Below are 13,897 nucleotides of genomic sequence, written 5' to 3' on the forward strand. Positions count from 1 at the left end.
TCAGTATGATCCTCTACGAGGGGCTGCTCTCGTTTTGACAGCTCAAGAAGCATAACGAACATGCACCCCACAGTTTGTCCAAGTGTGCACATTACGTTACAAAATCGCTTCAATCCATCCATCCACAAGCAGTCATTCAGGAGGCATGTGGGTTATTCATAAAAAAACAAACCCCGTTTCTGTACATGGAAACAGCCTCCCTCTTCCCCGCCTCCAAAACCCCCCACAACCACCACTTTTCCTGCTCATTAACCAAGAGAGAGCCCCCCTACCCCACCCCTTCCTTACAAATATTTTTTTAAAGCATCTCCCCTGCCCTCTGAGTCCACTTGGAGCCATATGTCAGTCTCCAACCTCCTCTGCCACTACCGGGAGCGAGGATGATTCACGAGCGAGTCTTTTCTTCGCTTTCTTTTCTTTCCAGACTCCACAATGAGGCAGAAAAGAACCCCCCTCCTCGCCTTTCCCGCTTACCTTCCTGAGACAGACCACGCTCAGCATAAACACTGGCGAGGGAAAGCACAAAGGCTCCGGAATCCCCTGCTGCCTTTCCAGAGGGGGTTGCTCTCAGGTTTCCTTTGCAAATGATCTGTTGACAATCCGCGGTGGCAGAGGCGAGAGAGGGAGAGGGAGAGATGGGTTTGTTTTGGTTCGGGAGGGGTGTGTGTGTGTGTTTCTCCCCCCCCCCCCTCTCTCTCTTGCCCCTCGCTGATGATTCCCCCCCCTTGCTCTGTATTCCTTACTCCGAATCACCATCTCCTCTGGGATGGAGAAGGAGGAGGAGGGAAAGGAGCTGGTGCTGGTGGAGGAGGAGGCTGGAGAAGGCAAAGCAAGGGGGAAGCCATCCTCGCTCGTTCACTCGCTGTCCGTCCGTGCTGCGAGCGCTGGAGGATTGCAGGAGGAGGGAGCCAAGAAATTGCTCCTCCAGCCCCACCGTAATCTCCCCTTCGCTCGCATGTGATGGGGCGGCTGGTGGCCGCCGCCGCTCCTGAGCGGTGTGTGTGTGTGTGTGTGTGTGTGTGTGTGTGTGTGTATCTGCGGGTGGATGCGCCGTGCAAAGCGAGCGGCAGGCGTTTCAGCACAGCGTGGGGAAACCGACACGCTCTCTTTTTTCGCTCTCTCTCTCATACACACACCCTCTGTGCATGCACACGTTAGCGCGATCTGCTCTTCTGGGGTGCAACATTCACATCCCCAAGGGGGAAAGGCTCTCTCGCCCGGGCCGCCCTTCAAACACAAGGGGTCCAATCACCCAAAGACAGACACCAGCTTGATTTCACTTGCTTTGGACAGGGGCAGAGGGGAGCTGTGGGGTGGAGGTACCTAGTTTTCTCCAGGTTACCTAACGGTACCCAGTCCCCGCCCCCTTGAATTGTTCCGAGGCTGGTGGCTACCCCATCTCTGATGAACAGAGCTCAGCCCCAGGATGCCTCCCCCCACCCCATGCCAGCCCTGAGACGCGTAAAGTACTCAGAAAGAGAAAGGGCTTTGAAGGACGTGGACACGTGTCTTGCCCTCACCTTTCTTTCAGTCGTCAAGAAGAGGCCTCTACCCAGCACATCGGGTTTCGCTTCTCTGTTGTTTTCCGGTTGGGGCCGCTTTGTTTACATTTTGCAGCTGAGTTGCTGTCAGTATTTCTCACAATGTGCAGCTGGAAATGTTTTGTTTTCCCCTGTGTGCAAACTTTTCAATAAATATATTGTGTGTGTGTGTGTGCGTTTATCAACCCACACGGAAAGAGGCAGTCTCTCTTAGTGGTTAGAGCAGGGCTACCCAATCAGATGCCCATCCATTAGCCAACAAAGTCCCTTTCTCCCCTGCTGAAATTAAGTTTGAAAGAAGAAAGTGTTGTGGTATGTGCTTGGTTGTGGTGTGTGTGTGGTGCCCACAGCAGTTTCCTCAGTTTGCAAAAGGCTGGCAATTCCTGGCTGTTGGACTGTGAACTGGGAGATCAGCGTCAAGTCCTTGCTCAGCCATGAAGCGCACAGAATGTCACTACCTCACAGTTCAACCTGCCTCACAGGGTTGTTCCAAGGCTAAAAGCCAGGCTGGGAACCCATGTGTGTCCGCTTTAGCTCCTTGGAGAAAAGGCATTATTTAAATGTAATAATAAATAACATACGTAACAGGAGAACATGCAATTAATTTAGGTTTACTAAGATCACTGTGGCAATCCTGCAGGGACCATCAGAGTTTAACCCCATAACTTTTCTTCTTTTCTTTCATGTGAAATGGTAAGAATGCTGCTGTTCTCCCTCTTCCCATGTACCTCAATCCTGTGAGGTAGCTTAAACTGAGAGGCAGCAATTGGCCCAGTGAGCTTCCTGGATGACTGGGGACTAGGACGCTGTCTTTGTCCAACACTCTTCAGCAGTACACCACAGGGCTGTATCAAAGGTTCAATGGACAACACTGGGAGAGAGCGGGCTCCAAAATTAAGAGAGCCTGATTTTTCAGACAGGTCTAAATCCCACCCCTCTTCATTTTAGCAATTATGCAGTGGTTTTGTGAGTAATGCTCTTCACACAGACACCGTTCAAAGATGCACACAGCCTCTCCCCTATTGCTTCTAACGCTCAGCACATTTCCTGGGAATAAACTCTCTTGATTTTAACGAGAGTAACTTCTGCGTAAACACTTATAGGCCTGGACTTTAAAATATCCTAATTCTGGGCTTGCATACTAAAAGCACATAGAGTTACAATCCCTCTGAAATGCACTGAAATGCAAGGGACTCTTACTAATTTATTTTACAAATTTATAAACATCTTCACAGCCTGAGGCTATCAAAGTAGTAACGAATTATGACTGTACCTTGATACACGTTTCCCCTCACAGGTAAGGCAACCTTGCCACCTGCAAAATAGGCACAGTGTTAACTCAGCCAAATTGATTGCTTTATCACCTATATATGCTGTTTTAAAGGGTTACTGTACTGTATATATTTTGCATGCATTTTGGCTGCAATTGCATTGCCATTGTCTGTAAGTTTTGCATTTCATTTCCCTTTGACGTCACAGTTTGAAATTCCACAGGCCATCACCCCAGCTGCCCCTATATACCTGCAAATGAAGATTGCCCTTTTATGCATCCAGTGAAGCGGGCTGTAGCCCAACAAAATCTTTTGCATAATAAATTTGTTAGTCTCTTAGTTGCTTTTACCATTTTCTGAAATTCCTCCCACATACAAACATACCTCACTGGTGGTCACCATTTGCAGCTCAGTACTTAACATACCGCACATCTTCTTTGGCGTATGAGCGCTTTTTTAGTAATGTGTTGAATCTTAGCATGCTTCCAGAACATCTCACTAGAAGCATGTACGTTACACATGTCATTGTATGCATGATATGGAATGCAATTTGCATTAGAAACCTCTAGATTTGCTACTGTTAAGTCACAGAGCTCATATCCAACCAACGTGCAACTGTCTTCTCCCTTGTCCTAACAACTCCCCAGAACTCCAACACTTTTCATTCTGTTTCCCTCTACCTTCGCATATGGGAACCCAATGATGGACTGCTTTCCCCCATGAAATAAATCACAGGTTTGCACTGACTATTTGCGATTATCCAAGATAAGCGGAGAGGTGCAGATGAGAGCAGGTTAAGATGATAGATTGTATTGGCATGACAACATAATCATCTGTTGCTAAGTGGGAAAGGTGTGCATATCAGAGATAGGTGCAAGACAATGCGTGCCTGTCAACTTGCTTCTCAAACTGTAAATAGTTTAAGGCTTATTTTAGTCCCCTGCCTTTTCAATCAATATTTGATATCATAACAGTTTATTATGAATAGTACTAGCTCCTGTTTAAATTCTCACTTCCCTTAAGCCATTTTTCTTCAATGGATTTTTAAAAAAATCATGTTTATTTAAAGAATCGTTTTCTTTATTATCCTTCATATTTTGGGCAACAGTTCTTATGTATTTTGGTTGCATGAATTCAGCTTTCCCCCTGAATTTTTTCTGCCTTTAATAGCTGGTTTTCCCTCCTCACTATTCCAAGCTACTGAATGGAATGATGCACAAGAAACCCATTTGTCCATATTTATTTTACCAGCTCTGCCATTTCCAGAAAGGGGAATAACTGGTACATCAGCTGAAGCATGCAAAGGTGATACTGGCCACAGCCATTGCCTACCCATGTCAGAACAACCCTAAATCCAAGAAGAGCACCCTCACAAATGCAACCTGATTTTGGATGGAGTAGCATTACCAACAGCTTTCCTATTGGCCAATACCAGCCTCATTTTGTCTGCATTGAGTCTGTTTGTTAGACCATAACGAAACCATTACTGATCCCAGGAAACCAGATTCCTTAAATCTGTATTTCCCCCCTTCATCAACATATTTGTTGTTGTTTAGTCGTGTCCGACTCTTCGTGAACCGATGGACCAGAACATGCCAGGCTCCCGCAGTTTGGTCAAACTCATGCTGGTAGCTTCGAGAACACTGTCCAACCATCTCGTCTTTTGTCGTTCCCTTCTCCTTGTGCCCTCAGTCTTTCCCAACATCAGGGTCTTTTCCAGGGAGTCTTCTCTTATCATGAGGTGGCCAAATATTGGAGCCTCAGCTTCAGGATCTGTCCTTCCAGTGAACACTTGGGACTGATTTCCTTAAGAATGGAGAGGTTTGATCTTCTTGCAGTCCATAGGACTCTCAAGAGTCTCCTCCAGCACCATAATTCAAAAGCATCAATTATTTGGCGACCAGCCTTCTTTATGGTCCAGCTCCCACTTCCATACATCACTACTGGGAAAACCATAGCTTTAACTATGCGAACCTTTGTCGGCAAGGTGATGTCTCTGCTTTTTAAGATGCTGTCTAGGTTTGTCATTGCTTTTCTCCCAAGAAGCAGGCGTTTTAATTTCGTGACTGCTGTCACCATCTGCAGTGATCATGGAGCCCAAGAAAGTAAAATCTCTCACTGCCTCCATTTCTTGCCCTTCTATTTGCCAGGAGGTGATGGGACCAGTGGCCATGATCTTCGTTTTTTTGATGTTGAGCTTCAGACCATATTTTGCGCTCTCCTCTTTCACCCTCAATAAAAGGTTCTTTAATTCCTCCTCACTTTCTGCCATCAAGGTTGTGTCATCTGCATATCTGAGGTTGTTGATATTTCTTCTGGCAATCTTAATTGATATTTCTTCTGGCAATCTTAATTGCCCGGCTAGGGATTCATCCAGCCCAGCCTTTCGCATGATGAGTTCTGCATATAAGTTAAATAAGCAGGGAGACAATATACAGCCTTGCCGTACTCCTTTCCCAATTTTGAACCAATCAGTTGTTCCATATCCAGTTCTAACTGTAGCTTCTTGTCCCACATAGAGATTTCTCAGGAGACAGTTGAGGTGATCAGGCACTCCCATTTCTTTAAGAACTTGTCATAGTTTGCTGTTTGCATATATATACTATATGACAAATTATATAAATAGCTTATTTAACACTAAGGCTTGTGTTGCATCTTACCTGTAGGAGTTATAATGTCCTATATCAGGAATGGGGAACTGGATCTAGATATTCAACCAGATTGTTAACCGCCCCTCCATGCCACACACACACACGCACCATGTTTAATAGTGGGTAGGGCTGTCATATTATTTGCAAATGGATTTTTCTGGAAACAAATAACATGGAATTGAACACTAAACTTGCACTATATTCCACCAAACTTCCATAGGTGACTTTTACGTCATATGAAAGCTCAAATATACGGTAATTCAGAATGTAACAGAGGAAGTTGTGGAACTGGGGGGCGGGGAACTGCCATCTGAATACAGCCTCTAGCCTCATTTTTGTATTCTTTTGCTGCTTTTTTTTTAGTCAAATGAAGCTGGTGTGCAATTTTAAAGGTGTCCTATATTCAAAAAACTAGTTAAGGTCAGTTTGGTGAAGAATTATGTGAAGTTTCTGCTTAAGTTGCAACACAAATATAAACTTTCCATTGGCTACTCTATAATATTTGATTCCACTATGTGACATTCTATAAAATGTCAGCGCATGGTGCAAACTGTGGGAGAGCCTAAAAAGTGCTTTCGGGGAACCCTTCTCATGCAGCAAATTGTCTGACAAATACTGAAGTATAAAACATACTTATGTATTGAATAGGTTGTTATTTATCCTCACAAAGCAGCTCAGAACATAGACAAAAACAAATAACAGGGAGCCAAAATTCCAGATTAAAACAACAACAGTAACATTAGAAACACCATTAAAAATAGCAGTAGAACATGTGTGCTGCATCATTTGTGAAGGGTGAACGTGTATTATTTGCCATTTGTCCCTTAAAATAAAAGGCAATGACCTTATCCTTCCCATCTTGCTGTTTCTATGATTACTTAATAAGGTTCCAAAAGATCATAGCAGAATTTGTGCACTCATACATAAACCATACACAGAGCTCAGTGGAGCGATTGAGAGGTAGACCGAGGGATGTGAGACATCGCCTAGCCTTGTCATTTCACTTTTATTTATTATTTTGCTATGGTTTTCCATCAGATTTCTGTAAACAGGACTATTCAGTCAGTTGCCCTGAGGCAAAACCTGGTGAAAGTTGATAGGCCAGGATATTCCTGTGATGTGCTTCCATGGGAGATAATTGTTAGATCAATCTTCCTTAATTACTTGTGAAGTACTCAGAACTATAGAATCATGATGGCTGTATTCTGCTTCCACTGTTGGAGGCTGTATGTTTCTGAATTCTACTTGCTGGTAACTGAAGGAGTGTAAGGTGCTGTTGTACTAAAGTCGCAGGGCTTCCCACAAGCATCTGGATGGCCACTGTGAGAACAGGAAGCAGGACTAGATGGGTCACCTGCTTGATCCATCAGTGTCTTCTCATGATGTAATAAAGGCTAGGAACACCTGAAAACTCCAAAAGGGGTGCACATGCGCACCCCGGGTGCAGGCAGGGAACACTCTGCTGCTGGACAGATGATAATGATAATCCTTTTGTATTTACCTTACCTTTTACCTTAACAACCCAGTGTGGGTCACAATAACTTCAAATACAACATTAAAAACAATTTGAAACAAGTTAAAATAACACACATAGGGTGTGTATTAAATATATATATACACTTCAAGTGCCACAGGGTAGGATAAAGAGGTATGTCTTCAGCATTTGATAAAAACTATTTACAGAAGTTGCCAGACACACCTCTGTGGGGATAGAGTTCCAAGCCACAGAAAATGCCCTCCCCCAGGTCAGCTTCTGAGAGTGGCGGAACTACCTAGGGCCCCTCTGTTGATCTTAACACCCAAAAGCAGGGCTGGCCCAAGACATTTTGGCATCTGAGGTTGACCCCCAAATGGTGCCCCTCTTCCCACCAGGGAAGAAGGGGCGAGGGCAGATCTACATAAGGAACAAGGGGAAATATCAAGTGGACCCTGCTGCCTGAAATGGTCACCTCACCTTGCCTCATGGGTAGGCCAGCCCTGCTCAAGAAGGTGTAGGGAAGGAGGCGATCTTGCAGATATTCTGGGCCAAAGTCATTTAGGGCTTTAAAAACTAATGTGAGCACTTGGAATCAGGCCTGGAAAGAAACTTGCAGCCAATGCAGCTGTTTTCAAACAAGGATTATACAAATTCTAAAAGCAACGCCTGCCAGTAATCTGGCCACACTGCATTTTGGACCGACTGAAGTTTCTCAGTTGTTTTCAAGGGCATTCCCAGGCAAGCACATTGCAAGAATCTGGTCTGTAAGTCGTGGGAATAAAATTCCTATTATAATCATCATACAAGAGGATAAGGGCCATCATCATCGATGTATCACAATGGCTACCCCTGCAGAAGGCCATGGGTGATAGGGACTTAACTGAAAATGTGGGTTTTGAGTAGGGATTTGAACTAAGTAAGAGAGGTGGCATTGCACAGGTGTTCTGGGAGGCAGATCCAAGCATATAAGGCAGCAATGAACAAAGAGAATGGGGAATCGGTAGAGAGTGGTGGAGGAGTGGATAATGTTGGCAGGGATGTAAGAGTGGAGAGATAAAGACCATGGGGTTTTTGAAAATAAGCCAATAAATTTGTGGTTGATCTTGGAGCAAACAAGCTGGCAGTGTAAGGATTTAAAGTAGGGGTGTCAGGTAATCAGAACGAGAAGAGAAGTGGATTATTTTGGCAGCAGAGTGCTGGAAAGACACAAGAGGACCAAGGAATTTACGTACTCCTTTTATTTTTGCAAAATCATGTCCACTCATGCCTCTGCAAGGCTCTCTGCAGTTGGGAAGGCATTTAGGATGACTTTTCAGGCAGGCGCAGAAGTGGGAGAAGACAGCAACTACACCCATTCCTGACTGGCAGTTGATAGCCTATGTGCTGAATCTAGAGCATTGGGAATCCCCTGCAGTCAAATCTGTTATTTATTATTATCAACACCTGCCATTCACTAAGGTCCCAAGGTGGGTTGCAACATTACAACACAACATTACCACTAAAAGGAGCCTTCTAAAACCAAAGAGAGACTTCCAGGCTCAGCCAACCTTTTCCCAGCTAGAAAAGAAGACCGAAAGAACAGGAGCACATGCCTTTTCTCACCACTGGTGTTTCCAGTAGTTGTGCTGCCAGGCTAGGCAGCATGAATACGATCAGGAGCCAACAGCCAACTCCAACTATGACAATGTTTGCAGAGGAGCATGGAGAAGAAGAAAATAAGTTGTTTTGGCCTTCTTCATGTTCTGAAGATGGGTCTTCTAGCTATAGCCTGCCCACCTACATACTCTAGTCACACAGCTGCTTTCCATTATTTTGTAAAGTCACTGTGCCAGTGGCTTGATAAATTATTTCAAACAAGCCCTGTGGTTTTCTGTTGGTTCTTTTTCTTTCTGTTCCCACTTCTATTAATGGAAGTTTACCAGACAAGATTATCAAGAAGGAGAGAAGCAGTTCAGTGAAAGCAAAGTACACATCCAGGAAGGACAAGTCATGGGCAAGATGCTGTTTTCAAATGAACCACAACCTTCAGGATTTGGGCTGTTTTTAGAAAATGAAATTGATTCCTGTTCCTTTGTTCTGCTCCAGCGGCAGCCTCTGAAGTTTTTAGATTTTTAGCCAGGGACAAAACTGGACAAACATGTAGAAAGTGCTGGGAGGGCAGAAATCATCTGCATAAATTAGAGATCACAAATAGAAAAAAACAAAACACCTTTGAACTGTATAAGAAAACATTGATAAAATGACAAAAAGCATCTCACTTTCTCAAGCTGACTTTGTTCAGATCTAGACTTTGGGTAGTATCCAATGGAGTGAGATACAGAACAGATGTATTGAAATCGGTGAAGTTAGGAGGTCTATTGATTTCAGTGGGTCTGGCCTGAGGATGACTTCCTGTGAAATCCTAACCATGTCTTCTCAGAAGTAAGGTTTACTAAATTCAATGGGGCTTACTCCCAGATACATGGTTTTATAACTGCAGCATTAGTTATATACAACCGATAGCTGAGTATATAATATTCTAGCTGACAAGAAGAAAAAATCCTTTAGGAGACTCCCATCATGTATGAGAGTTTGCATAATATGCTCCTGCTTATAGCAATTTTGCTTGAAAGAAAAATGTATCTGAAACTAAACTGCAGAATGTTGATCATGGTGTTATGAGTTTTGGGTAGGGGGAAGGGGGCTGTATGCAGAGGCCCTCCTAACCCCTGGATCCAGCAAGTCTTAAAATATAAGTAAGGCTAGCTTCCTGATGAGGTGATTGCTTGGGCGATGGTCCATTAAGGGAAACAAAAGAAAGTGGCTCTGTGTGAGGTGGCAAATGGGTGGGAACTCATAGTTAGTTAGAAGGAAAAGCCAGAATTGAGTTGCAGTGATGTGATCTAGAAATAAAACAGCAAGCTGGAGAGGGAGCCAGAGCAGCACCTAGAGGCACCAGTATTTCCTTTGGTGCCCATGAGAGGTTTCAGTAAATATTGTCTCAAAGGGATACATACATACTAAGTGTTACTGGAACACAGGAAGTAATGTGGTATATATAGGCAATGCTGACTACCAAGAAAAACTACAATAACCATTCTTAAGTAAAAAAACAACACGGTTTTGGGAAACTTGTTTTGAGGCCACTCTGTTTAACTGGCCCAACCTACTCCCAGTACTAAAGTCCAAAATATTACAGGGCTTTTTAGTGAAGGCAGATAGGGGAAAATCAGACATCCACTTGGTGACAGCAGTGAAGAAAGTGGGGTCATATTGGCTGGTTTGCCTCTTTTTCCTCTCTCATAGTGCAGGCTACAAGCTCTGCTGCCATACCCCTTCTTGTATAATTGCATCCAATTAACTGCTTATTCCTAGACATTGTTTCTCTGCTTTGCTTCTTGAATCAGTGGCTCTCATGGGCTCAGTAGATTCTTCCGGATGTTGTTAAAAGTCAACGTAAGCTCCCTTTGGTAATATTACATAATCATAACCATGGATCTTTCTGCAGTTATGTCAGATATTGCGTGCTATACAAGACGATAATATACTGCAAAGAAGATGGCACTGTATTAAATGTAAAAAGGAGATAAAAATCTATTTCATGTGCTTATATTCTCATCCCTATCTGAAGAGCCCTAACTAATCAGTTATATTCAGTTACATAGATATAATTTCTAACATTTGCATGAATGCGATAAATACCAATTCATTTGTATATTTAGATCAGGATGTTCTTATTCTGGAATTCTCAGCTTCAAGTATGTAAATACTTTGGGCCAGTTTACAAGGAAAGTATCTCCCCAAGGCTCCAGGTGTTTCGGTGGCCAGAATCTATTCATGTGGACATTTATTTATTTTATAATTTGTTGATACTGCTTCATATAATAAAAAACTAAGTAAAAACAATAAAAATACAGCAACGACATTCAATAAAATAAAATAAAAAGCAAAGCTATGCATCACAAATAACCCAGAGAATTCAAAATTAAGAGCCATAGGGTTTTATCCAACCCAATCCTACTCAGCATAGACCCGTTAATGGACCCAAGTTAGTCATGTTTATTTCCATGTTGTCTACTCTGAGTAGGGCTAACAATGGATACAATCCATTGTTGCTTTTTAGAAGCCACACTTAGAAGTCAGAAGAATGAACACAAATTATCATGTGAATTATTTTGTTGAGTTAATCTTTCCACAATCATAACAGTGATAAAAAAATATGTATCACATTATGAATTAGTGATTTTTTTTCTTTTAGATTTCATAGAGCTAGGGCAACAGACAGACCTGCATTACATTTTCAAAGGCAGTCCTTCATTCATAAGGACGTAAAGCATTTTCATGAATGAAAGTTCAGAGCTATATTCCATATTACAATTCAGAGACACTGGAGAAGTCTCTCCTACATTTGAATGGTATGCAGTACAAACTTATGTTCTTTTCTTCAGAAGTCCTAGAGTGTTCAATGGAACTTAATTCCAGGTAGGAGTAAGGACTGCAAAGCTGTATGTATGTATTAAGAAGTAACTCTATCCTATACATGTCAATTCTGGAGTAGCTCCATTGATACAGTGGGGATTATTCGCAGGTAAGAGTGCAATTTATGTCTCTAATATTAGTGTCTCTAACAGCACAAGGCATATCTAAGCTATATTTCTAAGCCTCATTGCAGCTGTAGGTTGCAATCCTACACCCACTTGAAGTCAAGGGGACTTCTGAGTGAGTAGACATACATTTGATTGTGCTATTAAGAACTTGGTAGCTCTTGTGGGTTCTATCAAAGACTCTTTATGTACACATCAATGACTATTCAGACATAGCTCATGCCTGGGAGAGAAAAAAAGATGTTTGAAAAATGGCCTGGAATGCTTGGAAGTTCCTAGAAAGTGTCATAGAGATTTCTGCTGTGTTATGCACAACCCACCCCTGTTTCAAACTACCACTGGAGTAGTAAAAATGAAGGGTTTAGTCAGTTTTACTACTCATGGGTGTTTCAGAGTCAGGTCACTCCAAAAACATAGGAAGAGAAGTCAGTTGGCATAATGGACATAAGGCAGCAGAGTGTTTAATATTCAAATCTATGTGATGTACAGTGGTACCTCGGGTTAAGAACTTGATTCATTCTGGAGGTCCGTTCTTAACCTGAAACTGTTCTTAACCTGAGGTACCACTTTAGCTAATGGCGCCTCCTGCTGCCACACAATTTCTGTTCTCATCCTGAAGCAAACTTCTTAACCCGAGGTACTATTTCTGGGTTAGTGGAGTCTGTAACCTGAAGTGTCTGTAACCTGAAGCGTCTGTAACCCAAGGTACCACTGTAGTTATTGTTTCCGGATTGGGTGGGATGAGAAATCTAAATAAATACTACACTGATAATGTATGCATATCCTAGTCACATTGCACATCACACCAGTTGTACTTTTGACTAAACAAATAAACACATTTGTTGGAATTGCTTTCTCATTGCCCTGTCAGTTTGTGTAATCATTTGCATTAATAGGTTGAAAATAGTTCTGGGTTGATAGGGCGGCATTTTGCATTTATGCAAATGGAGTAGGTCTAAAGGAGGCTCTTCATCTTCCATTTGAGAATCATCATGATCAGACTTGGATTATTTCACATATATTAGAATGCATATTTCTGACAAGTACTTTTAAGGCATATTTTCTGTGTCTGCCTAAAACACTTAAAATTATATAAAAACGACTGCAGGAAAACAGCAACAATGGGATATACACTAATAAATGTATAAAATAAAGACTGACAAGGCTAGACCTATCTCTGATGACATCTCACTAACATATTGTGTTAGGCATGGATGTGTGCAAGGGGAAGCCTCCATACATAGTTCCTGGGAGCTTGAACATGATCAGGTAAAATGCATGGTGGGGGCTTGTGGCTCACAGTAAATCCTTTACTTAGCCTGGCTAAACCAAGAGCTAAGCTATATAGCTTTATTTGTTTTTTAAAAAATGTTTAAAATATTTTCTTTAAAATATTAATCCTTACAGATAGCAGGGTGACATAGCTAAACTAACCTACCATAAAAAATGCAGTAAGAAGAAAGAAAGCAATAAAATATATTTTTGAAGCAATTAAAGAAACAGAGCAGACTAAAAGCACAGCCAATGATTAAAATGTCAAATGGCAGTGCCAATATTATTCTACACCTCTATGGGGAGGGTATTCTACAACCAGGGCACCATCACAGGGAAGGCTCTTTTCTTTGTTGCCACATAATTTCCTCCCTTGCAAAGTTACTTTGTAATAGAGCCTCAACTGACCATCTTAAGGCATGGGCAGAATACTATAGGTAAATAACTCCACCAATTTGAGACCCCATATATTTAGGACTCTACAGATCAGCACCAGCACCTCCAATTAGGATTGGATGCAAATGGGCAACCAGAACATCTTTTTTGCAATTCCACTTGGCTGCTGCATTTAGAATTCTGGCTAATTGCAGCTTGCTGGTCATCTTCAAGGACACATATTTCAGTAATCCAGCCAGGAGGTTGAGAAAGCATGGCTCATCATGGGCAGACTATGCCTGTCCAGGAATATTACAGCTACTACTACCCTGTTCAGATTTTCTTTGAAAGTGGGGGAATAATGTTCAGATGGGAAGTGGGGCTAGTGTACTCCAATGTCCGCACCACCTCCACCCTAACCTTTGTGAGTTGAATGGGAAGATCTGAAAGGGAAATGTTTGTGGATTAAGCTGACTGCATGAAGAATCCTGCTTCAGACATTCTTGCTCAACGGTAAAAGGTGCTAGTTTGAGAGGAGCATGACCCCACACCCATTCCATATGTTGTTCCCCCACACTCTAAAAGAACACCTGAACAGCCTTATGCAAGGGAAGTGCTCACATAAGGTTCCTATACAAACAGAAAGGAGGCAGAAATCACTAACAGGATATTCTGGGTGAATACAGATGGTCAAGTTGAAATAATGCATTTGTTTTATTATTGCTAT

At 42.4% G+C, this 13,897-nt stretch overlaps 1 protein-coding gene across 2 annotated transcripts in view; it reads right to left on the reverse strand.

Moving 5' to 3' along the window:
* Positions 1–13,897, reverse strand: part of KCNB2 (potassium voltage-gated channel subfamily B member 2) — a 233,625-nt gene that overhangs the window by 154,178 nt on the left and 65,550 nt on the right. Inside the window, exon 1 of one of the 2 annotated variants that reach the window (XM_028736709.2) lies at positions 475–1,058. The exons of the other annotated variant lie outside the window; for it this stretch is intronic. The gene's annotated coding sequence lies outside the window, so the exon portion shown is untranslated. Of the gene's footprint in view, positions 1–474; positions 1,059–13,897 lie in introns of those variants that run through there. 2 annotated transcript variants of the gene reach the window in all.

The sequence above is a fragment of the Podarcis muralis genome, chromosome 8 (genome assembly GCF_964188315.1).
Source record: "Podarcis muralis chromosome 8, rPodMur119.hap1.1, whole genome shotgun sequence".
Taxonomy (NCBI): Eukaryota; Metazoa; Chordata; class Lepidosauria; order Squamata; family Lacertidae; genus Podarcis; species Podarcis muralis.